Here is a 26,570-nt window from a genome sequence, read left to right on the forward strand (position 1 = left end):
AACGTTTTGAGCTATGAAGCCATACTGGGGTCTTGTGCCGAAGGAAGTAAGGGCTAAAAGCGGTCTTTGGCGTTTGCGGCCGCCCGCCGACAGCAGGTCCGACCCAAAGACTTTAACGCTGCAACGCGGTTTCTGGATTGGTGTAAGTCTAGAAAAAGGCTCATTCCCATACCGGGAGTCAAACCCGGGCCGCCTGGGTGAGAACCAGGAATCCTAACCGCTAGACCATACGGGAACCATGGGGTGGGGCTGAGCTAGTAATCGAAAAAGTTTTCTGGCTTTGAGTACTCTACTTTTACGTCACGCTCAGAGCGAGCCTGTCACCAGATCCCGGCATATCAACCCAGCCCCGCCGACAGATAGGTTAAGGTCGCCTGAATCAAACAGCGTTTTTCCCTGCTGAAGAGGTGCCTCCGTTGCCCAGATATGGCTGTTTTTGTCGATATGCAAAAGAGCTCCCTGGAGCGACCAGGGAGCTCATTCCTCCAAAGAGCTCATTTCCATCTTGACAAAAACAGCCATATCTCGGCAAGGGAGGCACCCAGTCACAAGGGGGATGCACTGTTTGATTCAGGTGACCATAAACTATCTTTCAGCGGGGGTGGAGTCAATGCCCTGGGTTCTGCTGACAGGTTCACCTCCGGTCGCCTCGTTAGCGCAGTAGGTAGCGTGTCAGTCTCGTAATCTGAAGGTCGTGAGTTCAATCCTGACACGGGGCAAAATTGTCGCAAGCTTTTTCTATCCCTCTTGCCCCGAAAGCCACAGTCCGTCGCCACTGCGGACCCAAACGTTAACGATGAAACGGTAAGGGGAGCCAAGCTGACAGAGGGGATACAGGAGGTCTTTGAGTCCCTTCCCTGGACACCTTGGAGTTAGAAGGGAGAGATGGGAACTTTGGCAACGTTTTGATCTATGAAGCCAAACTGGGGTGTTGTGCCGAAGGAAGGAAGAGCTAAAAGCGGTCTTGGGCGTTTGTGGCCGCCCGCCGACAGCATCTCCGACCCAAGTGCTTTAACGCCGCAATGCGGTTTCAGGATTGGTGCAAGTTTAGAAAAAAGCTCATTCCCATACCAGGAGTCGAACCCAGGCCGCCTGGGTGAAAACCAGGAATCCTAACCGCTAGACCATATGGGAACTGTGGTGTGAGTCTGAGCTAGTTATCGAAAAAGTTTCCTGGCTTTGAGTACTCTACTTTTACGTCACGCTTAGAGGGAGCCTGTCACCATAACCCGGCATATCAACCCAGCCCCGCCGACAGATAGGTTAGGGTCGCCTGAGTCAAACAGCGTTTTCTCCTGCTGAAGGGGTGCCTCCGTTGCCCAGATATGGCTGTTTTTGTCTTATACGCAAAAGAGCTCCCTGGAGCGACCAGGGCGGTGCTGTTGCTCCAAAGTGTTGAGCGGCAACGCCCTCATTCCGCCAAAGAGCTCATTTCCATATTGAGAAAAACAGCCATATCTCGGCAAGAGAGGCACCCAGTCACAACGGGGAAACGCCGTTTGATTCAGGTGACCCTCAGTTGACCCTAACCTATCTTTCAGCGGCGCCGAGTCGATGCTCTGGGTTCTGCTGACAGGCTCGCTTCCGGTTGCCTCGTTAGCGCAGTAGGTAGCGCGTCAGTCTCATAATCTGAAGGTCGTGAGTTCGAGCCTCACACGCGGCACTTTTGTCACGAGATTTTTCTCTCCCTCTTGCCCCGATAACCACAGTCCTTCGCCACTGCGGACCCAAACGTTACCGATGAAACACTAAGGGGAGCCAAGCTGACAGAGGGGATACAGGGGGTCTTTGAGTCCCTTCCCTGGACACCTTGGAGTTGGAAGGGAGAGATGAGAACGTTTTGAGCTATGAAGCCATACTGGGGTCTTGTGCCGAAGGAAGGAAGGGCTAAAAGCGGTCTTTGGCGTTTGCGGCCGCCCGCCGACAGCAGGTCCGACCCAAAGACTTTAACGCTGCAACGCGGTTTCTGGATTGGTGTAAGTCTAGAAAAAGGCTCATTCCCATACCGGGAGTCGAACCCGGGCCGCCTGGGTGAGAACCAGGAATCCTAACCGCTAGACCATATGGGAACCATGGGGTGGGGCTGAGCTAGTAATCGAAAAAGTTTTCTGGCTTTGAGTACTCTACTTTTACGTCACGCTCAGAGCGAGCCTGTCACCAGATCCCGGCATATCAACCCAGCCCCGCCGACAGATAGGTTAAGGTCGCCTGAATCAAACAGCGTTTTTCCCTGCTGAAGAGGTGCCTCCGTTGCCCAGATATGGCTGTTTTTGTCGATACGCAAAAGAGCTCCCTGGAGCGACCAGGGAGCTCATTCCTCCAAAGAGCTCATTTCCATCTTGACAAAAACAGCCATATCTCGGCAAGGGAGGCACCCAGTCACAAGGGGGATGCACTGTTTGATTCAGGTGACCATAACCTATCTTTCAGCGGTGGTGGAGTCAATGCCCTGGGTTCTGCTGACAGGTCCACCTCCGGTCGCCTCGTTAGCGCAGTAGGTAGCGTGTCAGTCTCGTAATCTGAAGGTCGTGAGTTCAATCCTGACACGGGGCAAAATTGTCGCAAGCTTTTTCTATCCCTCTTGCCCCGAAAGCCACAGTCCGTCGCCACTGCGGACCCAAACGTTAACGATGAAACGGTAAGGGGAGCCAAGCTGACAGAGGGGATACAGGAGGTCTTTGAGTCCCTTCCCTGGACACCTTGGAGTTAGAAGGGAGAGATGGGAACTTTGGGAACGTTTTGATCTATGAAGCCAAACTGGGGTGTTGTGCCGAAGGAAGGAAGAGCTAAAGGCGGTCTTGGGCGTTTGTGGCCGCCCGCCGACAGCATCTCCGACCCAAATGCTTTAACGCCGCAATGCGGTTTCAGGATTGGTGCAAGTTTAGAAAAAAGCTCATTCCCATACCGGGAGTCGAACCCGGGCCGCCTGGGTGAAAACCAGGAATCCTAACCGCTAGACCATATGGGAACTGTGGTGTGAGGCTGAGCTAGTTATCGAAAAAGTTTCCTGGCTTTGAGTACTCTACTTTTACGTCACGCTTAGAGGGAGCCTGTCACCAGAACCCGGCATATCAACCCAGCCCCGCCGACAGATAGGTTAGGGTCGCCTGAGTCAAACAGCGTTTTCTCCTGCTGAAGGGGTGCCTCCGTTGCCCAGATATGGCTGTTTTTGTCTTATACGCAAAAGAGCTCCCTGGAGCGACCAGGGCGGTGCCGTTGCTCCAAAGTGTTGAGCGGCAACGCCCTCATTCCGCCAAAGAGCTCATTTCCATATTGAGAAAAACAGCCATATCTCGGCAAGAGAGGCACCCAGTCACAACGGGGAAACGCCGTTTGATTCAGGTGACCCTCAGTTGACCCTAACCTATCTTTCAGCGGCGCCGAGTCGATGCTCTGGGTTCTGCTGACAGTCTTGCTTCCGGTTGCCTCGTTAGCGCAGTAGGTAGCGCGTCAGTCTCATAATCTGAAGGTCGTGAGTTCGATCCTCACACGCAGCACTTTTGTCACGAGATTTTTCTCTCCCTCTTGCCCCGATAACCACAGTCCTTCGCCACTGCGGACCCAAACGTTACCGATGAAACACTAAGGGGAGCCAAGCTGACAGAGGGGATACAGGGGGTCTTTGAGTCCCTTCCCTGGACACCTTGGAGTTGGAAGGGAGAGATGAGAACGTTTTGAGCTATGAAGCCATACTGGGGTCTTGTGCCGAAGGAAGGAAGGGCTAAAAGCGGTCTTTGGCGTTTGCGGCCGCCCGCCGACAGCAGGTCCGACCCAAAGACTTTAACGCTGCAACGCGGTTTCTGGATTGGTGTAAGTCTAGAAAAAGGCTCATTCCCATACCGGGAGTCGAACCCGGGCCGCCTGGGTGAGAACCAGGAATCCTAACCGCTAGACCATATGGGAACCATGGGGTGGGGCTGAGCTAGTAATCGAAAAAGTTTTCTGGCTTTGAGTACTCTACTTTTACGTCACGCTCAGAGCGAGCCTGTCACCAGATCCCGGCATATCAACCCAGCCCCGCCGACAGATAGGTTAAGGTCGCCTGAATCAAACAGCGTTTTTCCCTGCTGAAGAGGTGCCTCCGTTGCCCAGATATGGCTGTTTTTGTCGATACGCAAAAGAGCTCCCTGGAGCGACCAGGGAGCTCATTCCTCCAAAGAGCTCATTTCCATCTTGACAAAAACAGCCATATCTCGGCAAGGGAGGCACCCAGTCACAAGGGGGATGCACTGTTTGATTCAGGTGACCATAACCTATCTTTCAGCGGTGGTGGAGTCAATGCCCTGGGTTCTGCTGACAGGTCCACCACCGGTCGCCTCGTTAGCGCAGTAGGTAGCGTGTCAGTCTCGTAATCTGAAGGTCGTGAGTTCAATCCTGACACGGGGCAAAATTGTCGCAAGCTTTTTCTATCCCTCTTGCCCCGAAAGCCACAGTCCGTCGCCACTGCGGACCCAAACGTTAACGATGAAACGGTAAGGGGAGCCAAGCTGACAGAGGGGATACAGGAGGTCTTTGAGTCCCTTCCCTGGACACCTTGGAGTTAGAAGGGAGAGATGGGAACTTTGGGAACGTTTTGATCTATGAAGCCAAACTGGGGTGTTGTGCCGAAGGAAGGAAGAGCTAAAAGCGGTCTTGGGCGTTTGTGGCCGCCCGCCGACAGCATCTCCGACCCAAATGCTTTAACGCCTCAATGCGGTTTCAGGATTGGTGCAAGTTTAGAAAAAAGCTCATTCCCATACCGGGAGTCGAACCCAGGCCGCCTGGGTGAAAACCAGGAATCCTAACCGCTAGACCATATGGGAACTGTGGTGTGAGGCTGAGCTAGTTATCGAAAAAGTTTCCTGGCTTTGAGTACTCTACTTTTACGTCACGCTTAGAGGGAGCCTGTCACCAGAACCCGGCATATCAACCCAGCCCCGCCGACAGATAGGTTAGGGTCGCCTGAGTCAAACAGCGTTTTCTCCTGCTGAAGGGGTGCCTCCGTTGCCCAGATATGGCTGTTTTTGTCTTATACGCAAAAGAGCTCCCTGGAGCGACCAGGGCGGTGCTGTTGCTCCAAAGTGTTGAGCGGCAACGCCCTCATTCCGCCAAAGAGCTCATTTCCATATTGAGAAAAACAGCCATATCTCGGCAAGAGAGGCACCCAGTCACAACGGGGAAACGCCGTTTGATTCAGGTGACCCTCAGTTGACCCTAACCTATCTTTCAGCGGCGCCGAGTCGATGCTCTGGGTTCTGCTGACAGGCTCGCTTCCGGTTGCCTCGTTAGCGCAGTAGGTAGCGCGTCAGTCTCGTAATCTGAAGGTCGTGAGTTCAATCCTGACACGGGGCAAAATTGTCGCAAGCTTTTTCTATCCCTCTTGCCCCGAAAGCCACAGTCCGTCGCCACTGCGGACCAAAACGTTAACGATGAAACGGTAAGGGGAGCCAAGCTGACAGAGGGGATACAGGGGGTCTTTGAGTCCCTTCCCTGGACACCTTGGAGTTGGAAGGGAGAGATGAGAACGTTTTGAGCTATGAAGCCATACTGGGGTCTTGTGCCGAAGGAAGGAAGGGCTAAAAGCGGTCTTTGGCGTTTGCGGCCGCCCGCCGACAGCAGGTCCGACCCAAAGACTTTAACGCTGCAACGCGGTTTCTGGATTGGTGTAAGTCTAGAAAAAGGCTCATTCCCAAACCGGGAGTCGAACCCGGGCCGCCTGGGTGAGAACCAGGAATCCTAACCGCTAGACCATATGGGAACCATGGGGTGGGGCTGAGCTAGTAATCGAAAAAGTTTTCTGGCTTTGAGTACTCTACTTTTACGTCACGCTCAGAGCGAGCCTGTCACCAGATCCCGGCATATCAACCCAGCCCCGCCGACAGATAGGTTAAGGTCGCCTGAATCAAACAGCGTTTTTCCCTGCTGAAGAGGTGCCTCCGTTGCCCAGATATGGCTGTTTTTGTCGATACGCAAAAGAGCTCCCTGGAGCGACCAGGGAGCTCATTCCTCCAAAGAGCTCATTTCCATCTTGACAAAAACAGCCATATCTCGGCAAGGGAGGCACCCAGTCACAAGGGGGATGCACTGTTTGATTCAGGTGACCATAACCTATCTTTCAGCGGTGGTGGAGTCAATGCCCTGGGTTCTGCTGACAGGTTCACCTCCGGTCGCCTCCTTAGCGCAGTAGGTAGCGTGTCAGTCTCGTAATCTGAAGTTCGTGAGTTCAATCCTCACACGGGGCAAAATTGTCGCAAGCTTTTTCTATCCCTCTTGCCCCGAAAGCCACAGTCCGTCGCCACTGCGGACCCAAACGTTAACGATGAAACGGTAAGGGGAGCCAAGCTGACAGAGGGGATACAGGAGGTCTTTGAGTCCCTTCCCTGGACACCTTGGAGTTAGAAGGGAGAGATGGGAACTTTGGGAACGTTTTGATCTATGAAGCCAAACTGGGGTGTTGTGCCGAAGGAAGGAAGAGCTAAAAGCGGTCTTGGGCGTTTGTGGCCGCCCGCCGACAGCATCTCCGACCCAAATGCTTTAACGCCGCAATGCGGTTTCAGGATTGGTGCAAGTTTAGAAAAAAGCTCATTCCCATACCGGGAGTCGAACCCAGGCCGCCTGGGTGAAAACCAGGAATCCTAACCGCTAGACCATATGGGAACTGTGGTGTGAGGCTGAGCTAGTTATCGAAAAAGTTTCTTGGCTTTGAGTACTCTACTTTTACGTCACGCTTAGAGGGAGCCTGTCACCATAACCCGGCATATCAACCCAGCCCCGCCGACAGATAGGTTAGGGTCGCCTGAGTCAAACAGCGTTTTCTCCTGCTGAAGGGGTGCCTCCGTTGCCCAGATATGGCTGTTTTTGTCTTATACGCAAAAGAGCTCCCTGGAGCGACCAGGGCGGTGCTGTTGCTCCAAAGTGTTGAGCGGCAACGCCCTCATTCCGCCAAAGAGCTCATTTCCATATTGAGAAAAACAGCCATATCTCGGCAAGAGAGGCACCCAGTCACAACGGGGAAACGCCGTTTGATTCAGGTGACCCTCAGTTGACCCTAACCTATCTTTCAGCGGCGCCGAGTCGATGCTCTGGGTTCTGCTGACAGGCTCGCTTCCGGTTGCCTCGTTAGCGCAGTAGGTAGCGCGTCAGTCTCATAATCTGAAGGTCGTGAGTTCGAGCCTCACACGCGGCACTTTTGTCACGAGATTTTTCTCTCCCTCTTGCCCCGATAACCACAGTCCTTCGCCACTGCGGACCCAAACGTTACCGATGAAACACTAAGGGGAGCCAAGCTGACAGAGGGGATACAGGGGGTCTTTGAGTCCCTTCCCTGGACACCTTGGAGTTGGAAGGGAGAGATGAGAACGTTTTGAGCTATGAAGCCATACTGGGGTCTTGTGCCGAAGGAAGGAAGGGCTAAAAGCGGTCTTTGGCGTTTGCGGCCGCCCGCCGACAGCAGGTCCGACCCAAAGACTTTAACGCTGCAACGCGGTTTCTGGATTGGTGTAAGTCTAGAAAAAGGCTCATTCCCATACCGGGAGTCGAACCCGGGCCGCCTGGGTGAGAACCAGGAATCCTAACCGCTAGACCATATGGGAACCATGGGGTGGGGCTGAGCTAGTAATCGAAAAAGTTTTCTGGCTTTGAGTACTCTACTTTTACGTCACGCTCAGAGCGAGCCTGTCACCAGATCCCGGCATATCAACCCAGCCCCGCCGACAGATAGGTTAAGGTCGCCTGAATCAAACAGCGTTTTTCCCTGCTGAAGAGGTGCCTCCGTTGCCCAGATATGGCTGTTTTTGTCGATACGCAAAAGAGCTCCCTGGAGCGACCAGGGAGCTCATTCCTCCAAAGAGCTCATTTCCATCTTGACAAAAACAGCCATATCTCGGCAAGGGAGGCACCCAGTCACAAGGGGGATGCACTGTTTGATTCAGGTGACCATAACCTATCTTTCAGCGGTGGTGGAGTCAATGCCCTGGGTTCTGCTGACAGGTCCACCTCCGGTCGCCTCGTTAGCGCAGTAGGTAGCGTGTCAGTCTCGTAATCTGAAGGTCGTGAGTTCAATCCTGACACGGGGCAAAATTGTCGCAAGCTTTTTCTATCCCTCTTGCCCCGAAAGCCACAGTCCGTCGCCACTGCGGACCCAAACGTTAACGATGAAACGGTAAGGGGAGCCAAGCTGACAGAGGGGATACAGGAGGTCTTTGAGTCCCTTCCCTGGACACCTTGGAGTTAGAAGGGAGAGATGGGAACTTTGGGAACGTTTTGATCTATGAAGCCAAACTGGGGTGTTGTGCCGAAGGAAGGAAGAGCTAAAGGCGGTCTTGGGCGTTTGTGGCCGCCCGCCGACAGCATCTCCGACCCAAATGCTTTAACGCCGCAATGCGGTTTCAGGATTGGTGCAAGTTTAGAAAAAAGCTCATTCCCATACCGGGAGTCGAACCCGGGCCGCCTGGGTGAAAACCAGGAATCCTAACCGCTAGACCATATGGGAACTGTGGTGTGAGGCTGAGCTAGTTATCGAAAAAGTTTCCTGGCTTTGAGTACTCTACTTTTACGTCACGCTTAGAGGGAGCCTGTCACCAGAACCCGGCATATCAACCCAGCCCCGCCGACAGATAGGTTAGGGTCGCCTGAGTCAAACAGCGTTTTCTCCTGCTGAAGGGGTGCCTCCGTTGCCCAGATATGGCTGTTTTTGTCTTATACGCAAAAGAGCTCCCTGGAGCGACCAGGGCGGTGCCGTTGCTCCAAAGTGTTGAGCGGCAACGCCCTCATTCCGCCAAAGAGCTCATTTCCATATTGAGAAAAACAGCCATATCTCGGCAAGAGAGGCACCCAGTCACAACGGGGAAACGCCGTTTGATTCAGGTGACCCTCAGTTGACCCTAACCTATCTTTCAGCGGCGCCGAGTCGATGCTCTGGGTTCTGCTGACAGTCTTGCTTCCGGTTGCCTCGTTAGCGCAGTAGGTAGCGCGTCAGTCTCATAATCTGAAGGTCGTGAGTTCGATCCTCACACGCAGCACTTTTGTCACGAGATTTTTCTCTCCCTCTTGCCCCGATAACCACAGTCCTTCGCCACTGCGGACCCAAACGTTACCGATGAAACACTAAGGGGAGCCAAGCTGACAGAGGGGATACAGGGGGTCTTTGAGTCCCTTCCCTGGACACCTTGGAGTTGGAAGGGAGAGATGAGAACGTTTTGAGCTATGAAGCCATACTGGGGTCTTGTGCCGAAGGAAGGAAGGGCTAAAAGCGGTCTTTGGCGTTTGCGGCCGCCCGCCGACAGCAGGTCCGACCCAAAGACTTTAACGCTGCAACGCGGTTTCTGGATTGGTGTAAGTCTAGAAAAAGGCTCATTCCCATACCGGGAGTCGAACCCGGGCCGCCTGGGTGAGAACCAGGAATCCTAACCGCTAGACCATATGGGAACCATGGGGTGGGGCTGAGCTAGTAATCGAAAAAGTTTTCTGGCTTTGAGTACTCTACTTTTACGTCACGCTCAGAGCGAGCCTGTCACCAGATCCCGGCATATCAACCCAGCCCCGCCGACAGATAGGTTAAGGTCGCCTGAATCAAACAGCGTTTTTCCCTGCTGAAGAGGTGCCTCCGTTGCCCAGATATGGCTGTTTTTGTCGATACGCAAAAGAGCTCCCTGGAGCGACCAGGGAGCTCATTCCTCCAAAGAGCTCATTTCCATCTTGACAAAAACAGCCATATCTCGGCAAGGGAGGCACCCAGTCACAAGGGGGATGCACTGTTTGATTCAGGTGACCATAACCTATCTTTCAGCGGTGGTGGAGTCAATGCCCTGGGTTCTGCTGACAGGTCCACCACCGGTCGCCTCGTTAGCGCAGTAGGTAGCGTGTCAGTCTCGTAATCTGAAGGTCGTGAGTTCAATCCTGACACGGGGCAAAATTGTCGCAAGCTTTTTCTATCCCTCTTGCCCCGAAAGCCACAGTCCGTCGCCACTGCGGACCCAAACGTTAACGATGAAACGGTAAGGGGAGCCAAGCTGACAGAGGGGATACAGGAGGTCTTTGAGTCCCTTCCCTGGACACCTTGGAGTTAGAAGGGAGAGATGGGAACTTTGGGAACGTTTTGATCTATGAAGCCAAACTGGGGTGTTGTGCCGAAGGAAGGAAGAGCTAAAAGCGGTCTTGGGCGTTTGTGGCCGCCCGCCGACAGCATCTCCGACCCAAATGCTTTAACGCCTCAATGCGGTTTCAGGATTGGTGCAAGTTTAGAAAAAAGCTCATTCCCATACCGGGAGTCGAACCCAGGCCGCCTGGGTGAAAACCAGGAATCCTAACCGCTAGACCATATGGGAACTGTGGTGTGAGGCTGAGCTAGTTATCGAAAAAGTTTCCTGGCTTTGAGTACTCTACTTTTACGTCACGCTTAGAGGGAGCCTGTCACCAGAACCCGGCATATCAACCCAGCCCCGCCGACAGATAGGTTAGGGTCGCCTGAGTCAAACAGCGTTTTCTCCTGCTGAAGGGGTGCCTCCGTTGCCCAGATATGGCTGTTTTTGTCTTATACGCAAAAGAGCTCCCTGGAGCGACCAGGGCGGTGCTGTTGCTCCAAAGTGTTGAGCGGCAACGCCCTCATTCCGCCAAAGAGCTCATTTCCATATTGAGAAAAACAGCCATATCTCGGCAAGAGAGGCACCCAGTCACAACGGGGAAACGCCGTTTGATTCAGGTGACCCTCAGTTGACCCTAACCTATCTTTCAGCGGCGCCGAGTCGATGCTCTGGGTTCTGCTGACAGGCTCGCTTCCGGTTGCCTCGTTAGCGCAGTAGGTAGCGCGTCAGTCTCGTAATCTGAAGGTCGTGAGTTCAATCCTGACACGGGGCAAAATTGTCGCAAGCTTTTTCTATCCCTCTTGCCCCGAAAGCCACAGTCCGTCGCCACTGCGGACCAAAACGTTAACGATGAAACGGTAAGGGGAGCCAAGCTGACAGAGGGGATACAGGGGGTCTTTGAGTCCCTTCCCTGGACACCTTGGAGTTGGAAGGGAGAGATGAGAACGTTTTGAGCTATGAAGCCATACTGGGGTCTTGTGCCGAAGGAAGGAAGGGCTAAAAGCGGTCTTTGGCGTTTGCGGCCGCCCGCCGACAGCAGGTCCGACCCAAAGACTTTAACGCTGCAACGCGGTTTCTGGATTGGTGTAAGTCTAGAAAAAGGCTCATTCCCAAACCGGGAGTCGAACCCGGGCCGCCTGGGTGAGAACCAGGAATCCTAACCGCTAGACCATATGGGAACCATGGGGTGGGGCTGAGCTAGTAATCGAAAAAGTTTTCTGGCTTTGAGTACTCTACTTTTACGTCACGCTCAGAGCGAGCCTGTCACCAGATCCCGGCATATCAACCCAGCCCCGCCGACAGATAGGTTAAGGTCGCCTGAATCAAACAGCGTTTTTCCCTGCTGAAGAGGTGCCTCCGTTGCCCAGATATGGCTGTTTTTGTCGATACGCAAAAGAGCTCCCTGGAGCGACCAGGGAGCTCATTCCTCCAAAGAGCTCATTTCCATCTTGACAAAAACAGCCATATCTCGGCAAGGGAGGCACCCAGTCACAAGGGGGATGCACTGTTTGATTCAGGTGACCATAACCTATCTTTCAGCGGTGGTGGAGTCAATGCCCTGGGTTCTGCTGACAGGTTCACCTCCGGTCGCCTCCTTAGCGCAGTAGGTAGCGTGTCAGTCTCGTAATCTGAAGTTCGTGAGTTCAATCCTCACACGGGGCAAAATTGTCGCAAGCTTTTTCTATCCCTCTTGCCCCGAAAGCCACAGTCCGTCGCCACTGCGGACCCAAACGTTAACGATGAAACGGTAAGGGGAGCCAAGCTGACAGAGGGGATACAGGAGGTCTTTGAGTCCCTTCCCTGGACACCTTGGAGTTAGAAGGGAGAGATGGGAACTTTGGGAACGTTTTGATCTATGAAGCCAAACTGGGGTGTTGTGCCGAAGGAAGGAAGAGCTAAAAGCGGTCTTGGGCGTTTGTGGCCGCCCGCCGACAGCATCTCCGACCCAAATGCTTTAACGCCGCAATGCGGTTTCAGGATTGGTGCAAGTTTAGAAAAAAGCTCATTCCCATACCGGGAGTCGAACCCAGGCCGCCTGGGTGAAAACCAGGAATCCTAACCGCTAGACCATATGGGAACTGTGGTGTGAGGCTGAGCTAGTTATCGAAAAAGTTTCTTGGCTTTGAGTACTCTACTTTTACGTCACGCTTAGAGGGAGCCTGTCACCATAACCCGGCATATCAACCCAGCCCCGCCGACAGATAGGTTAGGGTCGCCTGAGTCAAACAGCGTTTTCTCCTGCTGAAGGGGTGCCTCCGTTGCCCAGATATGGCTGTTTTTGTCTTATACGCAAAAGAGCTCCCTGGAGCGACCAGGGCGGTGCTGTTGCTCCAAAGTGTTGAGCGGCAACGCCCTCATTCCGCCAAAGAGCTCATTTCCATATTGAGAAAAACAGCCATATCTCGGCAAGAGAGGCACCCAGTCACAACGGGGAAACGCCGTTTGATTCAGGTGACCCTCAGTTGACCCTAACCTATCTTTCAGCGGCGCCGAGTCGATGCTCTGGGTTCTGCTGACAGACTCGCTTCTGGTTGCCTCGTTAGCGCAGTAGGTAGCGCGTCAGTCTCATAATCTGAAGGTCGTGAGTTCGATCCTCACACGGGGCACTTTTGTCACGAGATTTTTCTCTCCCTCTTGCCCCGATAACCACAGTCCTTCGCCACTGCGGACCCAAACGTTACCGATGAAACACTAAGGGGAGCCTAGCTGACAGAGGGGATACAGGGGGTCTTTGAGTCCCTTCTCTGGACACCTTGGAGTTGGAAGGGAAAGATGAGAACGTTTTCAGCTATGAAGCCATACTGGGGTCTTGTGCCGAAGGAAGGAAGGGCTAAAAGCGGTCTTTGGCGTTTGCGGCCGCCCGCCGACAGCAGGTCCGACCCAAAGACTTTAACGCTGCAACGCGGTTTCTGGATTGGTGTAAGTCTAGAAAAGGGCTCATTCCCATACCGGGAGTCGAACCCGGGCCGCCCGGGTGAGAACCAGGAATCCTAACCGCTAGACCATATGGGAACCATGGTGTGGGGCTGAGCTAGTAATCAAAAAAGTTTTCTGGCTTTGAGTACTCTACTTTTACGTCACGCTCAGAGCGAGCCTGTCACCAGATCCCGGCATATCAACCCAGCCCCGCCGACAGATAGGTTAAGGTCGCCTGAATCAAACAGCGTTTTTCCCTGCTGAAGAGGTGCCTCCGTTGCCCAGATATGGCTGTTTTTGTCGATACGCAAAAGAGCTCCCTGGAGCGACCAGGGAGCTCATTCCTCCAAAGAGCTCATTTCCATCTTGACAAAAACAGCCATATCTCGGCAAGGGAGGCACCCAGTCACAAGGGGGATGCACTGTTTGATTCAGGTGACCATAACCTATCTTTCAGCGGTGGTGGAGTCAATGCCCTGGGTTCTGCTGACAGGTTCACCTCCGGTCGCCTCGTTAGCGCAGTAGGTAGCGTGTCAGTCTCGTAATCTGAAGGTCGTGAGTTCAATCCTGACACGGGGCAAAATTGTCGCAAGCTTTTTCTATCCCTCTTGCCCCGAAAGCCACAGTCCGTCGCCACTGCGGACCCAAACGTTAACGATGAAACGGTAAGGGGAGCCAAGCTGACAGAGGGGATACAGGAGGTCTTTGAGTCCCTTCCCTGGACACCTTGGAGTTAGAAGGGAGAGATGGGAACTTTGGGAACGTTTTGATCTATGAAGCCAAACTGGGGTGTTGTGCCGAAGGAAGGAAGAGCTAAAAGCGGTCTTGGGCGTTTGTGGCCGCCCGCCGACAGCATCTCCGACCCAAATGCTTTAACGCCGCAATGCGGTTTCAGGATTGGTGCAAGTTTAGAAAAAAGCTCATTCCCATACCGGGAGTCGAACCCGGGCCGCCTGGGTGAAAACCAGGAATCCTAACCGCTAGACCATATGGGAACTGTGGTGTGAGGCTGAGCTAGTTATCGAAAAAGTTTCCTGGCTTTGAGTACTCTACTTTTACGTCACGCTTAGAGGGAGCCTGTCACCAGAACCCGGCATATCAACCCAGCCCCGCCGACAGATAGGTTAGGGTCGCCTGAGTCAAACAGCGTTTTCTCCTGCTGAAGGGGTGCCTCCGTTGCCCAGATATGGCTGTTTTTGTCTTATACGCAAAAGAGCTCCCTGGAGCGACCAGGGCGGTGCCGTTGCTCCAAAGTGTTGAGCGGCAACGCCCTCATTCCGCCAAAGAGCTCATTTCCATATTGAGAAAAACAGCCATATCTCGGCAAGAGAGGCACCCAGTCACAACGGGGAAACGCCGTTTGATTCAGGTGACCCTCAGTTGACCCTAACCTATCTTTCAGCGGCGCCGAGTCGATGCTCTGGGTTCTGCTGACAGTCTCGCTTCCGGTTGCCTCGTTAGCGCAGTAGGTAGCGCGTCAGTCTCATAATCTGAAGGTCGTGAGTTCGATCCTCACACGCGGCACTTTTGTCACGAGATTTTTCTCTCCCTCTTGCCCCGATAACCACAGTCCTTCGCCACTGCGGACCCAAACGTTACCGATGAAACACTAAGGGGAGCCAAGCTGACAGAGGGGATACAGGGGGTCTTTGAGTCCCTTCCCTGGACACCTTGGAGTTGGAAGGGAGAGATGAGAACGTTTTGAGCTATGAAGCCATACTGGGGTCTTGTGCCGAAGGAAGGAAGGGCTAAAAGCGGTCTTTGGCGTTTGCGGCCGCCCGCCGACAGCAGGTCCGACCCAAAGACTTTAACGCTGCAACGCGGTTTCTGGATTGGTGTAAGTCTAGAAAAAGGCTCATTCCCATACCGGGAGTCGAACCCGGGCCGCCTGGGTGAGAACCAGGAATCCTAACCGCTAGACCATATGGGAACCATGGGGTGGGGCTGAGCTAGTAATCAAAAAAGTTTTCTGGCTTTGAGTACTCTACTTTTACGTCACGCTCAGAGCGAGCCTGTCACCAGATCCCGGCATATCAACCCAGCCCCGCCGACAGATAGGTTAAGGTCGCCCGAATCAAACAGCGTTTTTCCCTGCTGAAGAGGTGCCTCCGTTGCCCAGATATGGCTGTTTTTGTCGATACGCAAAAGAGCTCCCTGGAGCGACCAGGGAGCTCATTCCTCCAAAGAGCTCATTTCCATCTTGACAAAAACAGCCATATCTCGGCAAGGGAGGCACCCAGTCACAAGGGGGATGCACTGTTTGATTCAGGTGACCATAACCTATCTTTCAGCGGTGGTGGAGTCAATGCCCTGGGTTCTGCTGACAGGTCCACCTCCGGTCGCCTCGTTAGCGCAGTAGGTAGCGTGTCAGTCTCGTAATCTGAAGGTCGTGAGTTCAATCCTGACACGGGGCAAAATTGTCGCAAGCTTTTTCTATCCCTCTTGCCCCGAAAGCCACAGTCCGTCGCCACTGCGGACCCAAACGTTAACGATGAAACGGTAAGGGGAGCCAAGCTGACAGAGGGGATACAGGAGGTCTTTGAGTCCCTTCCCTGGACACCTTGGAGTTAGAAGGGAGAGATGGGAACTTTGGGAACGTTTTGATCTATGAAGCCAAACTGGGGTGTTGTGCCGAAGGAAGGAAGAGCTAAAAGCGGTCTTGGGCGTTTGTGGCCGCCCGCCGACAGCATCTCCGCCCCAAATGCTTTAACGCCGCAATGCGGTTTCAGGATTGGTGCAAGTTTAGAAAAAAGCTCATTCCCATACCGGGAGTCGAACCCGGGCCGCCTGGGTGAAAACCAGGAATCCTAACCGCTAGACCATATGGGAACTGTGGTGTGAGGCTGAGCTAGTTATCGAAAAAGTTTCCTGGCTTTGAGTACTCTACTTTTACGTCACGCTTAGAGGGAGCCTGTCACCAGAACCCGGCATATCAACCCAGCCCCGCCGACAGATAGGTTAGGGTCGCCTGAGTCAAACAGCGTTTTCTCCTGCTGAAGGGGTGCCTCCGTTGCCCAGATATGGCTGTTTTTGTCTTATACGCAAAAGAGCTCCCTGGAGCGACCAATGCGGTGCCGTTGCTCCAAAGTGTTGAGCGGCAACGCCCTCATTCCGCCAAAGAGCTCATTTCCATATTGAGAAAAACAGCCATATCTCGGCAAGAGAGGCACCCAGTCACAACGGGGAAACGCCGTTTGATTCAGGTGACCCTCAGTTGACCCTAACCTATCTTTCAGCGGCGCCGAGTCGATGCTCTGGGTTCTGCTGACAGTCTCGCTTCCGGTTGCCTCGTTAGCGCAGTAGGTAGCGCGTCAGTCTCATAATCTGAAGGTCGTGAGTTCGATCCTCACACGCGGCACTTTTGTCACGAGATTTTTCTCTCCCTCTTGCCCCGATAACCACAGTCCTTCGCCACTGCGGACCCAAACGTTACCGATGAAACACTAAGGGGAGCCAAGCTGACAGAGGGGATACAGGGGGTCTTTGAGTCCCTTCCCTGGACACCTTGGAGTTGGAAGGGAGAGATGAGAACGTTTTGAGCTATGAAGCCATACTGGGGTCTTGTGCCGAAGGAAGGAAGGGCTAAAAGCGGTCTTTGGCGTTTGCGGCCGCCCGCCGACAGCAGGTCCGACCCAAAGACATTAACGCTGCAACGCGGTTTCTGGATTGGTGTAAGTCTAGAAAAAGGCTCATTCCCATTCCGGGAGTCGAACCCGGGCCGCCTGGGTGAGAACCAGGAATCCTAACCGCTAGACCATATGGGAACCATGGGGTGGGGCTGAGCTAGTAATCAAAAAAGTTTTCTGGCTTTGAGTACTCTACTTTTACGTCACGCTCAGAGCGAGCCTGTCACCAGATCCCGGCATATCAACCCAGCCCCGCCGACAGATAGGTTAAGGTCGCCTGAATCAAACAGCGTTTTTCCCTGCTGAAGAGGTGCCTCCGTTGCCCAGATATGGCTGTTTTTGTCGATACGCAAAAGAGCTCCCTGGAGCGACCAGGGAGCTCATTCCTCCAAAGAGCTCATTTCCATCTTGACAAAAACAGCCATATCTCGGCAAGGGAGGCACCCAGTCACAAGGGGGATGCACTGTTTGATTCAGGTGACCATAACCTATCTTTCAGCGGTGGTGGAGTCAATGCCCTGGGTTCTGCTGACAGGTCCACCTCCGGTCGCCTCGTTAGCGCAGTAGGTAGCGTGTCAGTCTCGTAATCTGAAGGTCGTGAGTTCAATCCTGACACGGGGCAAAATTGTCGCAAGCTTTTTCTATCCCTCTTGCCCCGAAAGCCACAGTCCGTCGCCACTGCGGACCCAAACGTTAACGATGAAACGGTAAGGGGAGCCAAGCTGACAGAGGGGATACAGGAGGTCTTTGAGTCCCTTCCCTGGACACCTTGGAGTTAGAAGGGAGAGATGGGAACTTTGGGAACGTTTTGATCTATGAAGCCAAACTGGGGTGTTGTGCCGAAGGAAGGAAGAGCTAAAAGCGGTCTTGGGCGTTTGTGGCCGCCCGCCGACAGCATCTCCGACCCAAGTGCTTTAACGCCGCAATGCGGTTTCAGGATTGGTGCAAGTTTAGAAAAAAAGCTCATTCCCATACCGGGAGTCGAACCCAGGCCGCCTGGGTGAAAACCAGGAATCCTAACCGCTAGACCATATGGGAACTGTGGTGTGAGGCTGAGCTAGTTATCGAAAAAGTTTCCTGGCTTTGAGTACTCTACTTTTACGTCACGCTTAGAGGGAGCCTGTCACCAGAACCCGGCATATCAACCCAGCCCCGCCGACAGATAGGTTAGGGTTGCCTGAGTCAAACAGCGTTTTCTCCTGCTGAAGGGGTGCCTCCGTTGCCCAGATATGGCTGTTTTTGTCTTATACGCAAAAGAGCTCCCTGGAGCGACCAGGGCGGTGCTGTTGCTCCAAAGTGTTGAGCGGCAACGCCCTCATTCCGCCAAAGAGCTCATTTCCATATTGAGAAAAACAGCCATATCTCGGCAAGAGAGGCACCCAGTCACAACGGGGAAACGCCGTTTGATTCAGGTGACCCTCAGTTGACCCTAACCTATCTTTCAGCGGCGCCGAGTCGATGCTCTGGGTTCTGCTGACAGGCTCGCTTCCGGTTGCCTCGTTAGCGCAGTAGGTAGCGCGTCAGTCTCATAATCTGAAGGTCGTGAGTTCGATCCTCACACGCGGCACTTTTGTCACAAGATTTTTCTCTCCCTCTTGCCCCGATAACCACAGTCCTTCGCCACTGCGGACCCAAACGTTACCGATGAAACACTAAGGGGAGCCAAGCTGACAGAGGGGATACAGGGGGTCTTTGAGTCCCTTCCCTGGACACCTTGGAGTTGGAAGGGAGAGATGAGAACGTTTTGAGCTATGAAGCCATACTGGGGTCTTGTGCCGAAGGAAGTAAGGGCTAAAAGCGGTCTTTGGCGTTTGCGGCCGCCCGCCGACAGCAGGTCCGACCCAAAGACTTTAACGCTGCAACGCGGTTTCTGGATTGGTGTAAGTCTAGAAAAAGGCTCATTCCCATACCGGGAGTCGAACCCGGGCCGCCTGGGTGAGAACCAGGAATCCTAACCGCTAGACCATATGGGAACCATGGGGTGGGGCTGAGCTAGTAATCGAAAAAGTTTTCTGGCTTTGAGTACTCTACTTTTACGTCACGCTCAGAGCGAGCCTGTCACCAGATCCCGGCATATCAACCCAGCCCCGCCGACAGATAGGTTAAGGTCGCCTGAATCAAACAGCGTTTTTCCCTGCTGAAGAGGTGCCTCCGTTGCCCAGATATGGCTGTTTTTGTCGATACGCAAAAGAGCTCCCTGGAGCGACCAGGGAGCTCATTCCTCCAAAGAGCTCATTTCCATCTTGACAAAAACAGCCATATCTCGGCAAGGGAGGCACCCAGTCACAAGGGGGATGCACTGTTTGATTCAGGTGACCATAACCTATCTTTCAGCGGTGGTGGAGTCAATGCCCTGGGTTCTGCTGACAGGTTCACCTCCGGTCGCCTCGTTAGCGCAGTAGGTAGCGTGTCAGTCTCGTAATCTGAAGGTCGTGAGTTCAATCCTGACACGGGGCAAAATTGTCGCAAGCTTTTTCTATCCCTCTTGCCCCGAAAGCCACAGTCCGTCGCCACTGCGGACCCAAACGTTAACGATGAAACGGTAAGGGGAGCCAAGCTGACAGAGGGGATACAGGAGGTCTTTGAGTCCCTTCCCTGGACACCTTGGAGTTAGAAGGGAGAGATGGGAACTTTGGGAACGTTTTGATCTATGAAGCCAAACTGGGGTGTTGTGCCGAAGGAAGGAAGAGCTAAAAGCGGTCTTGGGCGTTTGTGGCCGCCCGCCGACAGCATCTCCGACCCAAGTGCTTTAACGCCGCAATGCGGTTTCAGGATTGGTGCAAGTTTAGAAAAAAGCTCATTCCCATACCGGGAGTCGAACCCGGGCTGCCTGGGTGAAAACCAGGAATCCTAACCGCTAGACCATATGGGAACTGTGGTGTGAGGCTGAGCTAGTTATCGAAAAAGTTTCCTGGCTTTGAGTACTCTACTTTTACGTCACGCTTAGAGGGAGCCTGTCACCAGAACCCGGCATATCAACCCAGCCCCGCCGACAGATAGGTTAGGGTCGCCTGAGTCAAACAGCGTTTTCTCCTGCTGAAGGGGTGCCTCCGTTGCCCAGATATGGCTGTTTTTGTCTTATACGCAAAAGAGCTCCCTGGAGCGACCAGGGCGGTGCCGTTGCTCCAAAGTGTTGAGCGGCAACGCCCTCATTCCGCCAAAGAGCTCATTTCCATATTGAGAAAAACAGCCATATCTCGGCAAGAGAGGCACCCAGTCACAACGGGGAAACGCCGTTTGATTCAGGTGACCCTCAGTTGACCCTAACCTATCTTTCAGCGGCGCCGAGTCGATGCTCTGGGTTCTGCTGACAGTCTCGCTTCCGGTTGCCTCGTTAGCGCAGTAGGTAGCGCGGCAGTCTCATAATCTGAAGGTCGTGAGTTCGATCCTCACACGCGGCACTTTTGTCACGAGATTTTTCTCTCCCTCTTGCCCCGATAACCACAGTCCCTCGCCACTGCGGACCCAAACGTTACCGATGAAACACTAAGGGGAGCCAAGCTGACAGAGGGGATACAGGGGGTCTTTGAGTCCCTTCCCTGGACACCTTGGAGTTGGAAGGGAGAGATGAGAACGTTTTGAGCTATGAAGCCATACTGGGGTCTTGTGCCGAAGGAAGGAAGGGCTAAAAGCGGTCTTTGGCGTTTGCGGCCGCCCGCCGACAGCAGGTCCGACCCAAAGACTTTAACGCTGCAACGCGGTTTCTGGATTGGTGTAAGTCTAGAAAAAGGCTCATTCCCATACCGGGAGTCGAACCCGGGCCAGAACCGGGAATCCTAACCGCTAGACCATATGGGAACCATGGTGTGGGGCTGAGCTAGTAATCGAAAAAGTTTTCTGGCTTTGAGTACTCTACTTTTACGTCACGCTCAGAGCGAGCCTGTCACCAGATCCCGGCATATCAACCCAGCCCTGCCGACAGATAGGTTAAGGTCGCCTGAATCAAACAGCGTTTTTCCCTGCTGAAGAGGTGCCTCCGTTGCCCAGATATGGCTGTTTTTGTCGATACGCAAAAGAGCTCCCTGGAGCGACCAGGGAGCTCATTCCTCCAAAGAGCTCATTTCCATCTTGACAAAAACAGCCATATCTCGGCAAGGGAGGCACCCAGTCACAAGGGGGATGCACTGTTTGATTCAGGTGACCATAACCTATCTTTCAGCGGTGGTGGAGTCAATGCCCTGGGTTCTGCTGACAGGTTCACCTCCGGTCGCCTCGTTAGCGCAGTAGGTAGCGTGTCAGTCTCGTAATCTGAAGGTCGTGAGTTCAATCCTCACACGGGGCAAAATTGTCGCAAGCTTTTTCTATCCCTCTTGCCCCGAAAGCCACAGTCCGTCGCCACTGCGGACCCAAACGTTAACGATGAAACGGTAAGGGGAGCCAAGCTGACAGAGGGGATACAGGAGGTCTTTGAGTCCCTTCCCTGGACACCTTGGAGTTAGAAGGGAGAGATGGGAACTTTGGGAACGTTTTGATCTATGAAGCCAAACTGGGGTGTTGTGCCGAAGGAAGGAAGAGCTAAAAGCGGTCTTGGGCGTTTGTGGCCGCCCGCCGACAGCATCTCCGACCCAAGTGCTTTAACGCCGCAATGCGGTTTCAGGATTGGTGCAAGTTTAGAAAAAAGCTCATTCCCAAACCGGGAGTCGAACCCAGGCCGCCTGGGTGAAAACCAGGAATCCTAACCGCTAGACCATATGGGAACTGTGGTGTGAGGCTGAGCTAGTTATCGAAAAAGTTTCCTGGCTTTGAGTACTCTACTTTTACGTCACGCTTAGAGGGAGCCTGTCACCATAACCCGGCATATCAACCCAGCCCCGCCGACAGATAGGTTAGGGTCGCCTGAGTCAAACAGCGTTTTCTCCTGCTGAAGGGGTGCCTCCGTTGCCCAGATATGGCTGTTTTTGTCTTATACGCAAAAGAGCTCCCAGGAGCGACCAGGGCGGTGCTGTTGCTCCAAAGTGTTGAGCGGCAACGCCCTCATTCCGCCAAAGAGCTGATTTCCATATTGAGAAAAACAGCCATATCTCGGCAAGAGAGGCACCCAGTCACAACGGGGAAACGCCGTTTGATTCAGGTGACCCTCAGTTGACCCTAACCTATCTTTCAGCGGCGCCGAGTCGATGCTCTGGGTTCTGCTGACAGAGTCGCTTCCGGTTTCCTCGTTAGCGCAGTAGGTAGCGCGTCAGTCTCATAATCTGAAGGTCGTGAGTTCGATCCTCACACGGGGCACTTTTGTCACGAGATTTTTCTCTCCCTCTTGCCCCGATAACCACAGTCCTTCGCCACTGCGGACCCAAACGTTACCGATGAAACACTAAGGGGAGCCAAGCTGACAGAGGGGATACAGGGGGTCTTTGAGTCCCTTCCCTGGACACCTTGGAGTTGGAAGGGAAAGATGAGAACGTTTTGAGCTATGAAGCCATACTGGGGTCTTGTGCCGAAGGAAGGAAGGGCTAAAAGCGGTCTTTGGCGTTTGCGGCCGCCCGCCGACAGCAGGTCCGACCCAAAGACTTTAACGCTGCAACGCGGTTTCTGGATTGGTGTAAGTCTAGAAAAAGGCTCATTCCCATACCGGGAGTCGAACCCGGGCCGCCTGGGTGAGAACCAGGAATCCTAACCGCTAGACCATATGGGAACCATGGTGTGGGGCAGAGCTAGTAATCGAAAAAGTTTTCTGGCTTTGAGTACTCTACTTTTACGTCACGCTCAGAGCGAGCCTGTCACCAGATCCCGGCATATCAACCCAGCCCCGCCGACAGATAGGTTAAGGTCGCCTGAATCAAACAGCGTTTTTCCCTGCTGAAGAGGTGCCTCCGTTGCCCAGATATGGCTGTTTTTGTCGATACGCAAAAGAGCTCCCTGGAGCGACCAGGGAGCTCATTCCTCCAAAGAGCTCATTTCCATCTTGACAAAAACAGCCATATCTCGGCAAGGGAGGCACCCAGTCACAAGGGGGATGCACTGTTTGATTCAGGTGACCATAAACTATCTTTCAGCGGGGGTGGAGTCAATGCCCTGGGTTCTGCTGACAGGTTCACCTCTGGTCGCCTCGTTAGCGCAGTAGGTAGCGTGTCAGTCTCGTAATCTGAAGGTCGTGAGTTCAATCCTGACACGGGGCAAAATTGTCGCAAGATTTTTCTATCCCTCTTGCCCCGAAAGCCACAGTCCGTCGCCACTGCGGACCCAAACGTTAACGGTGAAACGGTAAGGGGAGCCAAGCTGACAGAGGGGATACAGGAGGTCTTTGAGTCCCTTCCCTGGACACCTTGGAGTTAGAAGGGAGAGATGGGAACTTTGGGAACGTTTTGATCTATGAAGCCAAACTGGGGTGTTGTGCCGAAGGAAGGAAGAGCTAAAAGCGGTCTTGGGCGTTTATAGCCGCCCGCCGACAGCATCTCCGACCCAAATGCTTTAACGCCGCAATGCGGTTTCAGGATTGGTGCAAGTTTAGAAAAAAGCTCATTCCCATACCGGGAGTCGAACCCGGGCCGCCTGGGTGAAAACCAGGAATCCTAACCGCTAGACCATATGGGAACTGTGGTGTGAGGCTGAGCTAGTTATCGAAAACGTTTCCTGGCTTTGAGTACTCTACTTTTACGTCACGCTTAGAGGGAGCCTGTCACCAGAACCCGGCAAATCAACCCAGCCCCGCCGACAGATAGGTTAGGGTCGCCTGAGTCAAACAGCGTTTTCTCCTGCTGAAGGGGTGCCTCCGTTGCCCAGATATGGCTGTTTTTGTCTTATACGCAAAAGAGCTCCCTGGAGCGACCAGGGCGGTGCCGTTGCTCCAAAGTGTTGAGCGGCAACGCCCTCATTCCGCCAAAGAGCTCATTTCCATATTGAGAAAAACAGCCATATCTCGGCAAGAGAGGCACCCAGTCACAACGGGGAAACGCCGTTTGATTCAGGTGACCCTCAGTTGACCCTAACCTATCTTTCAGCGGCGCCGAGTCGATGCTCTGGGTTCTGCTGACAGTCTCGCTTCCGGTTGCCTCGTTAGCGCAGTAGGTAGCGCGGCAGTCTCATAATCTGAAGGTCGTGAGTTCGATCCTCACACGCGGCACTTTTGTCACGAGATTTTTCTCTCCCTCTTGCCCCGATAACCACAGTCCTTCGCCACTGCGGACCCAAACGTTACCGATGAAACACTAAGGGGAGCCAAGCTGACAGAGGGGATACAGGGGGTCTTTGAGTCCCTTCCCTGGACACCTTGGAGTTGGAAGGGAGAGATGAGAACGTTTTGAGCTATGAAGCCATACTGGGGTCTTGTGCCGAAGGAAGTAAGGGCTAAAAGCGGTCTTTGGCGTTTGCGGCCGCCCGCCGACAGCAGGTCCGACCCAAAGACTTTAACGCTGCAACGCGGTTTCTGGATTGGTGTAAGTCTAGAAAAAGGCTCATTCTCATACCGGGAGTCGAACCCGGGCCGCCTGGGTGAGAACCAGGAATCCTAACCGCTAGACCATATGGGAACCATGGGGTGGGGCTGAGCTAGTAATCGAAAAAGTTTTCTGGCTTTGAGTACTCTACTTTTACGTCACGCTCAGAGCGAGCCTGTCACCAGATCCCGGCATATCAACCCAGCCCCGCCGACAGATAGGTTAAGGTCGCCTGAATCAAACAGCGTTTTTCCCTGCTGAAGAGGTGCCTCCGTTGCCCAGATATGGCTGTTTTTGTCGATACGCAAAAGAGCTCCCTGGAGCGACCAGGGAGCTCATTCCTCCAAAGAGCTCATTTCCATCTTGACAAAAACAGCCATATCTCGGCAAGGGAGGCACCCAGTCACAAGGGGGATGCACTGTTTGATTCAGGTGACCATAAACTATCTTTCAGCGGGGGTGGAGTCAATGCCCTGGGTTCTGCTGACAGGTTCACCTCCGGTCGCCTCGTTAGCGCAGTAGGTAGCGTGTCAGTCTCGTAATCTGAAGGTCGTGAGTTCAATCCTGACACGGGGCAAAATTGTCGCAAGCTTTTTCTATCCCTCTTGCCCCGAAAGCCACAGTCCGTCGCCACTGCGGACCCAAACGTTAACGATGAAACGGTAAGGGGAGCCAAGCTGACAGAGGGGATACAGGAGGTCTTTGAGTCCCTTCCCTGGACACCTTGGAGTTAGAAGGGAGAGATGGGAACTTTGGGAACGTTTTGATCTATGAAGCCAAACTGGGGTGTTGTGCCGAAGGAAGGAAGAGCTAAAAGCGGTCTTGGGCGTTTATAGCCGCCCGCCGACAGCATCTCCGACCCAAATGCTTTAACGCCGCAATGCGGTTTCAGGATTGGTGCAAGTTTAGAAAAAAGCTCATTCCCATACCGGGAGTCGAACCCGGGCCGCCTGGGTGAAAACCAGGAATCCTAACCGCTAGACCATATGGGAACTGTGGTGTGAGGCTGAGCTAGTTATCGAAAAAGTTTCCTGGCTTTGAGTACTCTACTTTTACGTCACGCTTAGAGGGAGCCTGTCACCAGAACCCGGCATATCAACCCAGCCCCGCCGACAGATAGGTTAGGGTCGCCTGAGTCAAACAGCGTTTTCTCCTGCTGAAGGGGTGCCTCCGTTGCCCAGATATGGCTGTTTTTGTCTTATACGCAAAAGAGCTCCCTGGAGCGACCAGGGCGGTGCCGTTGCTCCAAAGTGTTGAGCGGCAACGCCCTCATTCCGCCAAAGAGCTCATTTCCATATTGAGAAAAACAGCCATATCTCGGCAAGAGAGGCACCCAGTCACAACGGGGAAACGCCGTTTGATTCAGGTGACCCTCAGTTGACCCTAACCTATCTTTCAGCGGCGCCGAGTCGATGCTCTGGGTTCTGCTGACAGTCTCGCTTCCGGTTGCCTCGTTAGCGCAGTAGGTAGCGCGGCAGTCTCATAATCTGAAGGTCGTGAGTTCGATCCTCACACGCGGCACTTTTGTCACGAGATTTTTCTCTCCCTCTTGCCCCGATAACCACAGTCCTTCGCCACTGCGGACCCAAACGTTACCGATGAAACACTAAGGGGAGCCAAGCTGACAGAGGGGATACAGGGGGTCTTTGAGTCCCTTCCCTGGACACCTTGGAGTTGGAAGGGAGAGATGAGAACGTTTTGAGCTATGAAGCCATACTGGGGTCTTGTGCCGAAGGAAGTAAGGGCTAAAAGCGGTCTTTGGCGTTTGCGGCCGCCCGCCGACAGCAGGTCCGACCCAAAGACTTTAACGCTGCAACGCGGTTTCTGGATTGGTGTAAGTCTAGAAAAAGGCTCATTCTCATACCGGGAGTCGAACCCGGGCCGCCTGGGTGAGAACCAGGAATCCTAACCGCTAGACCATATGGGAACCATGGGGTGGGGCTGAGCTAGTAATCGAAAAAGTTTTCTGGCTTTGAGTACTCTACTTTTACGTCACGCTCAGAGCGAGCCTGTCACCAGATCCCGGCATATCAACCCAGCCCCGCCGACAGATAGGTTAAGGTCGCCTGAATCAAACAGCGTTTTTCCCTGCTGAAGAGGTGCCTCCGTTGCCCAGATATGGCTGTTTTTGTCGATACGCAAAAGAGCTCCCTGGAGCGACCAGGGAGCTCATTCCTCCAAAGAGCTCATTTCCATCTTGACAAAAACAGCCATATCTCGGCAAGGGAGGCACCCAGTCACAAGGGGGATGCACTGTTTGATTCAGGTGACCATAACCTATCTTTCAGCGGTGGTGGAGTCAATGCCCTGGGTTCTGCTGACAGGTTCACCTCCGGTCGCCTCGTTAGCGCAGTAGGTAGCGTGTCAGTCTCGTAATCTGAAGGTCGTGAGTTCAATCCTCACACGGGGCAAAATTGTCGCAAGCTTTTTCTATCCCTCTTGCCCCGAAAGCCACAGTCCGTCGCCACTGCGGACCCAAACGTTAACGATGAAACGGTAAGGGGAGCCAAGCTGACAGAGGGGATACAGGAGGTCTTTGAGTCCCTTCCCTGGACACCTTGGAGTTAGAAGGGAGAGATGGGAACTTTGGGAAT

The 26,570-nt window shown here is 53.6% G+C and overlaps 57 non-coding genes across 57 annotated transcripts; 29 read left to right on the forward strand and 28 right to left on the reverse strand.

Annotated features, from left to right (window-relative positions):
* Nucleotides 1–163: 163 nt before the first annotated feature.
* On the reverse strand, nucleotides 164–235 carry TRNAE-CUC (transfer RNA glutamic acid (anticodon CUC)). Its single transcript has one exon. It is a non-coding gene; the product is annotated as a tRNA-Glu (tRNA).
* A 411-nt stretch (nucleotides 236–646) lies between these two features.
* TRNAT-CGU (transfer RNA threonine (anticodon CGU)) lies at nucleotides 647–719 on the forward strand. The gene has a single exon. It is a non-coding gene; the product is annotated as a tRNA-Thr (tRNA).
* A 343-nt stretch (nucleotides 720–1,062) lies between these two features.
* Nucleotides 1,063–1,134, reverse strand: TRNAE-UUC (transfer RNA glutamic acid (anticodon UUC)). The gene has a single exon. It is a non-coding gene; the product is annotated as a tRNA-Glu (tRNA).
* A 456-nt stretch (nucleotides 1,135–1,590) lies between these two features.
* On the forward strand, nucleotides 1,591–1,663 carry TRNAM-CAU (transfer RNA methionine (anticodon CAU)). The gene has a single exon. It is a non-coding gene; the product is annotated as a tRNA-Met (tRNA).
* Nucleotides 1,664–1,997: 334 nt separating this feature from the next.
* On the reverse strand, nucleotides 1,998–2,069 carry TRNAE-CUC (transfer RNA glutamic acid (anticodon CUC)). The gene has a single exon. It is a non-coding gene; the product is annotated as a tRNA-Glu (tRNA).
* A 411-nt stretch (nucleotides 2,070–2,480) lies between these two features.
* Nucleotides 2,481–2,553, forward strand: TRNAT-CGU (transfer RNA threonine (anticodon CGU)). Its single transcript has one exon. It is a non-coding gene; the product is annotated as a tRNA-Thr (tRNA).
* Nucleotides 2,554–2,896: 343 nt separating this feature from the next.
* On the reverse strand, nucleotides 2,897–2,968 carry TRNAE-UUC (transfer RNA glutamic acid (anticodon UUC)). Its single transcript has one exon. It is a non-coding gene; the product is annotated as a tRNA-Glu (tRNA).
* A 453-nt stretch (nucleotides 2,969–3,421) lies between these two features.
* On the forward strand, nucleotides 3,422–3,497 carry TRNAM-CAU (transfer RNA methionine (anticodon CAU)). The gene has a single exon. It is a non-coding gene; the product is annotated as a tRNA-Met (tRNA).
* A 334-nt stretch (nucleotides 3,498–3,831) lies between these two features.
* TRNAE-CUC (transfer RNA glutamic acid (anticodon CUC)) lies at nucleotides 3,832–3,903 on the reverse strand. Its single transcript has one exon. It is a non-coding gene; the product is annotated as a tRNA-Glu (tRNA).
* A 411-nt stretch (nucleotides 3,904–4,314) lies between these two features.
* Nucleotides 4,315–4,387, forward strand: TRNAT-CGU (transfer RNA threonine (anticodon CGU)). Its single transcript has one exon. It is a non-coding gene; the product is annotated as a tRNA-Thr (tRNA).
* Nucleotides 4,388–4,730: 343 nt separating this feature from the next.
* TRNAE-UUC (transfer RNA glutamic acid (anticodon UUC)) lies at nucleotides 4,731–4,802 on the reverse strand. The gene has a single exon. It is a non-coding gene; the product is annotated as a tRNA-Glu (tRNA).
* A 456-nt stretch (nucleotides 4,803–5,258) lies between these two features.
* Nucleotides 5,259–5,331, forward strand: TRNAT-CGU (transfer RNA threonine (anticodon CGU)). Its single transcript has one exon. It is a non-coding gene; the product is annotated as a tRNA-Thr (tRNA).
* A 334-nt stretch (nucleotides 5,332–5,665) lies between these two features.
* Nucleotides 5,666–5,737, reverse strand: TRNAE-CUC (transfer RNA glutamic acid (anticodon CUC)). Its single transcript has one exon. It is a non-coding gene; the product is annotated as a tRNA-Glu (tRNA).
* A 411-nt stretch (nucleotides 5,738–6,148) lies between these two features.
* TRNAT-CGU (transfer RNA threonine (anticodon CGU)) lies at nucleotides 6,149–6,221 on the forward strand. The gene has a single exon. It is a non-coding gene; the product is annotated as a tRNA-Thr (tRNA).
* Nucleotides 6,222–6,564: 343 nt separating this feature from the next.
* On the reverse strand, nucleotides 6,565–6,636 carry TRNAE-UUC (transfer RNA glutamic acid (anticodon UUC)). The gene has a single exon. It is a non-coding gene; the product is annotated as a tRNA-Glu (tRNA).
* Nucleotides 6,637–7,092: 456 nt separating this feature from the next.
* Nucleotides 7,093–7,165, forward strand: TRNAM-CAU (transfer RNA methionine (anticodon CAU)). Its single transcript has one exon. It is a non-coding gene; the product is annotated as a tRNA-Met (tRNA).
* A 334-nt stretch (nucleotides 7,166–7,499) lies between these two features.
* Nucleotides 7,500–7,571, reverse strand: TRNAE-CUC (transfer RNA glutamic acid (anticodon CUC)). The gene has a single exon. It is a non-coding gene; the product is annotated as a tRNA-Glu (tRNA).
* Nucleotides 7,572–7,982: 411 nt separating this feature from the next.
* Nucleotides 7,983–8,055, forward strand: TRNAT-CGU (transfer RNA threonine (anticodon CGU)). The gene has a single exon. It is a non-coding gene; the product is annotated as a tRNA-Thr (tRNA).
* A 343-nt stretch (nucleotides 8,056–8,398) lies between these two features.
* TRNAE-UUC (transfer RNA glutamic acid (anticodon UUC)) lies at nucleotides 8,399–8,470 on the reverse strand. The gene has a single exon. It is a non-coding gene; the product is annotated as a tRNA-Glu (tRNA).
* Nucleotides 8,471–8,923: 453 nt separating this feature from the next.
* On the forward strand, nucleotides 8,924–8,999 carry TRNAM-CAU (transfer RNA methionine (anticodon CAU)). The gene has a single exon. It is a non-coding gene; the product is annotated as a tRNA-Met (tRNA).
* A 334-nt stretch (nucleotides 9,000–9,333) lies between these two features.
* On the reverse strand, nucleotides 9,334–9,405 carry TRNAE-CUC (transfer RNA glutamic acid (anticodon CUC)). Its single transcript has one exon. It is a non-coding gene; the product is annotated as a tRNA-Glu (tRNA).
* Nucleotides 9,406–9,816: 411 nt separating this feature from the next.
* On the forward strand, nucleotides 9,817–9,889 carry TRNAT-CGU (transfer RNA threonine (anticodon CGU)). Its single transcript has one exon. It is a non-coding gene; the product is annotated as a tRNA-Thr (tRNA).
* A 343-nt stretch (nucleotides 9,890–10,232) lies between these two features.
* Nucleotides 10,233–10,304, reverse strand: TRNAE-UUC (transfer RNA glutamic acid (anticodon UUC)). Its single transcript has one exon. It is a non-coding gene; the product is annotated as a tRNA-Glu (tRNA).
* Nucleotides 10,305–10,760: 456 nt separating this feature from the next.
* Nucleotides 10,761–10,833, forward strand: TRNAT-CGU (transfer RNA threonine (anticodon CGU)). Its single transcript has one exon. It is a non-coding gene; the product is annotated as a tRNA-Thr (tRNA).
* A 334-nt stretch (nucleotides 10,834–11,167) lies between these two features.
* On the reverse strand, nucleotides 11,168–11,239 carry TRNAE-CUC (transfer RNA glutamic acid (anticodon CUC)). The gene has a single exon. It is a non-coding gene; the product is annotated as a tRNA-Glu (tRNA).
* A 411-nt stretch (nucleotides 11,240–11,650) lies between these two features.
* On the forward strand, nucleotides 11,651–11,723 carry TRNAT-CGU (transfer RNA threonine (anticodon CGU)). Its single transcript has one exon. It is a non-coding gene; the product is annotated as a tRNA-Thr (tRNA).
* Nucleotides 11,724–12,066: 343 nt separating this feature from the next.
* On the reverse strand, nucleotides 12,067–12,138 carry TRNAE-UUC (transfer RNA glutamic acid (anticodon UUC)). The gene has a single exon. It is a non-coding gene; the product is annotated as a tRNA-Glu (tRNA).
* A 456-nt stretch (nucleotides 12,139–12,594) lies between these two features.
* Nucleotides 12,595–12,667, forward strand: TRNAM-CAU (transfer RNA methionine (anticodon CAU)). Its single transcript has one exon. It is a non-coding gene; the product is annotated as a tRNA-Met (tRNA).
* Nucleotides 12,668–13,001: 334 nt separating this feature from the next.
* On the reverse strand, nucleotides 13,002–13,073 carry TRNAE-CUC (transfer RNA glutamic acid (anticodon CUC)). Its single transcript has one exon. It is a non-coding gene; the product is annotated as a tRNA-Glu (tRNA).
* Nucleotides 13,074–13,484: 411 nt separating this feature from the next.
* TRNAT-CGU (transfer RNA threonine (anticodon CGU)) lies at nucleotides 13,485–13,557 on the forward strand. The gene has a single exon. It is a non-coding gene; the product is annotated as a tRNA-Thr (tRNA).
* A 343-nt stretch (nucleotides 13,558–13,900) lies between these two features.
* TRNAE-UUC (transfer RNA glutamic acid (anticodon UUC)) lies at nucleotides 13,901–13,972 on the reverse strand. The gene has a single exon. It is a non-coding gene; the product is annotated as a tRNA-Glu (tRNA).
* A 456-nt stretch (nucleotides 13,973–14,428) lies between these two features.
* TRNAM-CAU (transfer RNA methionine (anticodon CAU)) lies at nucleotides 14,429–14,501 on the forward strand. Its single transcript has one exon. It is a non-coding gene; the product is annotated as a tRNA-Met (tRNA).
* A 334-nt stretch (nucleotides 14,502–14,835) lies between these two features.
* Nucleotides 14,836–14,907, reverse strand: TRNAE-CUC (transfer RNA glutamic acid (anticodon CUC)). Its single transcript has one exon. It is a non-coding gene; the product is annotated as a tRNA-Glu (tRNA).
* Nucleotides 14,908–15,318: 411 nt separating this feature from the next.
* TRNAT-CGU (transfer RNA threonine (anticodon CGU)) lies at nucleotides 15,319–15,391 on the forward strand. Its single transcript has one exon. It is a non-coding gene; the product is annotated as a tRNA-Thr (tRNA).
* A 343-nt stretch (nucleotides 15,392–15,734) lies between these two features.
* Nucleotides 15,735–15,806, reverse strand: TRNAE-UUC (transfer RNA glutamic acid (anticodon UUC)). The gene has a single exon. It is a non-coding gene; the product is annotated as a tRNA-Glu (tRNA).
* Nucleotides 15,807–16,262: 456 nt separating this feature from the next.
* Nucleotides 16,263–16,335, forward strand: TRNAM-CAU (transfer RNA methionine (anticodon CAU)). Its single transcript has one exon. It is a non-coding gene; the product is annotated as a tRNA-Met (tRNA).
* Nucleotides 16,336–16,669: 334 nt separating this feature from the next.
* Nucleotides 16,670–16,741, reverse strand: TRNAE-CUC (transfer RNA glutamic acid (anticodon CUC)). The gene has a single exon. It is a non-coding gene; the product is annotated as a tRNA-Glu (tRNA).
* Nucleotides 16,742–17,152: 411 nt separating this feature from the next.
* On the forward strand, nucleotides 17,153–17,225 carry TRNAT-CGU (transfer RNA threonine (anticodon CGU)). Its single transcript has one exon. It is a non-coding gene; the product is annotated as a tRNA-Thr (tRNA).
* Nucleotides 17,226–17,569: 344 nt separating this feature from the next.
* On the reverse strand, nucleotides 17,570–17,641 carry TRNAE-UUC (transfer RNA glutamic acid (anticodon UUC)). Its single transcript has one exon. It is a non-coding gene; the product is annotated as a tRNA-Glu (tRNA).
* Nucleotides 17,642–18,097: 456 nt separating this feature from the next.
* On the forward strand, nucleotides 18,098–18,170 carry TRNAM-CAU (transfer RNA methionine (anticodon CAU)). Its single transcript has one exon. It is a non-coding gene; the product is annotated as a tRNA-Met (tRNA).
* A 334-nt stretch (nucleotides 18,171–18,504) lies between these two features.
* TRNAE-CUC (transfer RNA glutamic acid (anticodon CUC)) lies at nucleotides 18,505–18,576 on the reverse strand. The gene has a single exon. It is a non-coding gene; the product is annotated as a tRNA-Glu (tRNA).
* A 411-nt stretch (nucleotides 18,577–18,987) lies between these two features.
* On the forward strand, nucleotides 18,988–19,060 carry TRNAT-CGU (transfer RNA threonine (anticodon CGU)). Its single transcript has one exon. It is a non-coding gene; the product is annotated as a tRNA-Thr (tRNA).
* Nucleotides 19,061–19,403: 343 nt separating this feature from the next.
* Nucleotides 19,404–19,475, reverse strand: TRNAE-UUC (transfer RNA glutamic acid (anticodon UUC)). The gene has a single exon. It is a non-coding gene; the product is annotated as a tRNA-Glu (tRNA).
* Nucleotides 19,476–19,931: 456 nt separating this feature from the next.
* On the forward strand, nucleotides 19,932–20,004 carry TRNAM-CAU (transfer RNA methionine (anticodon CAU)). Its single transcript has one exon. It is a non-coding gene; the product is annotated as a tRNA-Met (tRNA).
* An 808-nt stretch (nucleotides 20,005–20,812) lies between these two features.
* Nucleotides 20,813–20,885, forward strand: TRNAT-CGU (transfer RNA threonine (anticodon CGU)). The gene has a single exon. It is a non-coding gene; the product is annotated as a tRNA-Thr (tRNA).
* Nucleotides 20,886–21,228: 343 nt separating this feature from the next.
* Nucleotides 21,229–21,300, reverse strand: TRNAE-UUC (transfer RNA glutamic acid (anticodon UUC)). Its single transcript has one exon. It is a non-coding gene; the product is annotated as a tRNA-Glu (tRNA).
* A 456-nt stretch (nucleotides 21,301–21,756) lies between these two features.
* On the forward strand, nucleotides 21,757–21,829 carry TRNAM-CAU (transfer RNA methionine (anticodon CAU)). Its single transcript has one exon. It is a non-coding gene; the product is annotated as a tRNA-Met (tRNA).
* A 334-nt stretch (nucleotides 21,830–22,163) lies between these two features.
* Nucleotides 22,164–22,235, reverse strand: TRNAE-CUC (transfer RNA glutamic acid (anticodon CUC)). The gene has a single exon. It is a non-coding gene; the product is annotated as a tRNA-Glu (tRNA).
* Nucleotides 22,236–22,646: 411 nt separating this feature from the next.
* Nucleotides 22,647–22,719, forward strand: TRNAT-CGU (transfer RNA threonine (anticodon CGU)). Its single transcript has one exon. It is a non-coding gene; the product is annotated as a tRNA-Thr (tRNA).
* A 343-nt stretch (nucleotides 22,720–23,062) lies between these two features.
* TRNAE-UUC (transfer RNA glutamic acid (anticodon UUC)) lies at nucleotides 23,063–23,134 on the reverse strand. Its single transcript has one exon. It is a non-coding gene; the product is annotated as a tRNA-Glu (tRNA).
* Nucleotides 23,135–23,590: 456 nt separating this feature from the next.
* On the forward strand, nucleotides 23,591–23,663 carry TRNAM-CAU (transfer RNA methionine (anticodon CAU)). Its single transcript has one exon. It is a non-coding gene; the product is annotated as a tRNA-Met (tRNA).
* A 334-nt stretch (nucleotides 23,664–23,997) lies between these two features.
* On the reverse strand, nucleotides 23,998–24,069 carry TRNAE-CUC (transfer RNA glutamic acid (anticodon CUC)). Its single transcript has one exon. It is a non-coding gene; the product is annotated as a tRNA-Glu (tRNA).
* A 411-nt stretch (nucleotides 24,070–24,480) lies between these two features.
* TRNAT-CGU (transfer RNA threonine (anticodon CGU)) lies at nucleotides 24,481–24,553 on the forward strand. The gene has a single exon. It is a non-coding gene; the product is annotated as a tRNA-Thr (tRNA).
* Nucleotides 24,554–24,896: 343 nt separating this feature from the next.
* Nucleotides 24,897–24,968, reverse strand: TRNAE-UUC (transfer RNA glutamic acid (anticodon UUC)). Its single transcript has one exon. It is a non-coding gene; the product is annotated as a tRNA-Glu (tRNA).
* A 456-nt stretch (nucleotides 24,969–25,424) lies between these two features.
* Nucleotides 25,425–25,497, forward strand: TRNAM-CAU (transfer RNA methionine (anticodon CAU)). Its single transcript has one exon. It is a non-coding gene; the product is annotated as a tRNA-Met (tRNA).
* A 334-nt stretch (nucleotides 25,498–25,831) lies between these two features.
* On the reverse strand, nucleotides 25,832–25,903 carry TRNAE-CUC (transfer RNA glutamic acid (anticodon CUC)). Its single transcript has one exon. It is a non-coding gene; the product is annotated as a tRNA-Glu (tRNA).
* Nucleotides 25,904–26,314: 411 nt separating this feature from the next.
* TRNAT-CGU (transfer RNA threonine (anticodon CGU)) lies at nucleotides 26,315–26,387 on the forward strand. The gene has a single exon. It is a non-coding gene; the product is annotated as a tRNA-Thr (tRNA).
* Nucleotides 26,388–26,570: the final 183 nt, after the last annotated feature.

Source organism: Leptodactylus fuscus, chromosome 5 (assembly GCF_031893055.1).
Source record: "Leptodactylus fuscus isolate aLepFus1 chromosome 5, aLepFus1.hap2, whole genome shotgun sequence".
Taxonomy (NCBI): domain Eukaryota; kingdom Metazoa; phylum Chordata; class Amphibia; order Anura; family Leptodactylidae; genus Leptodactylus; species Leptodactylus fuscus.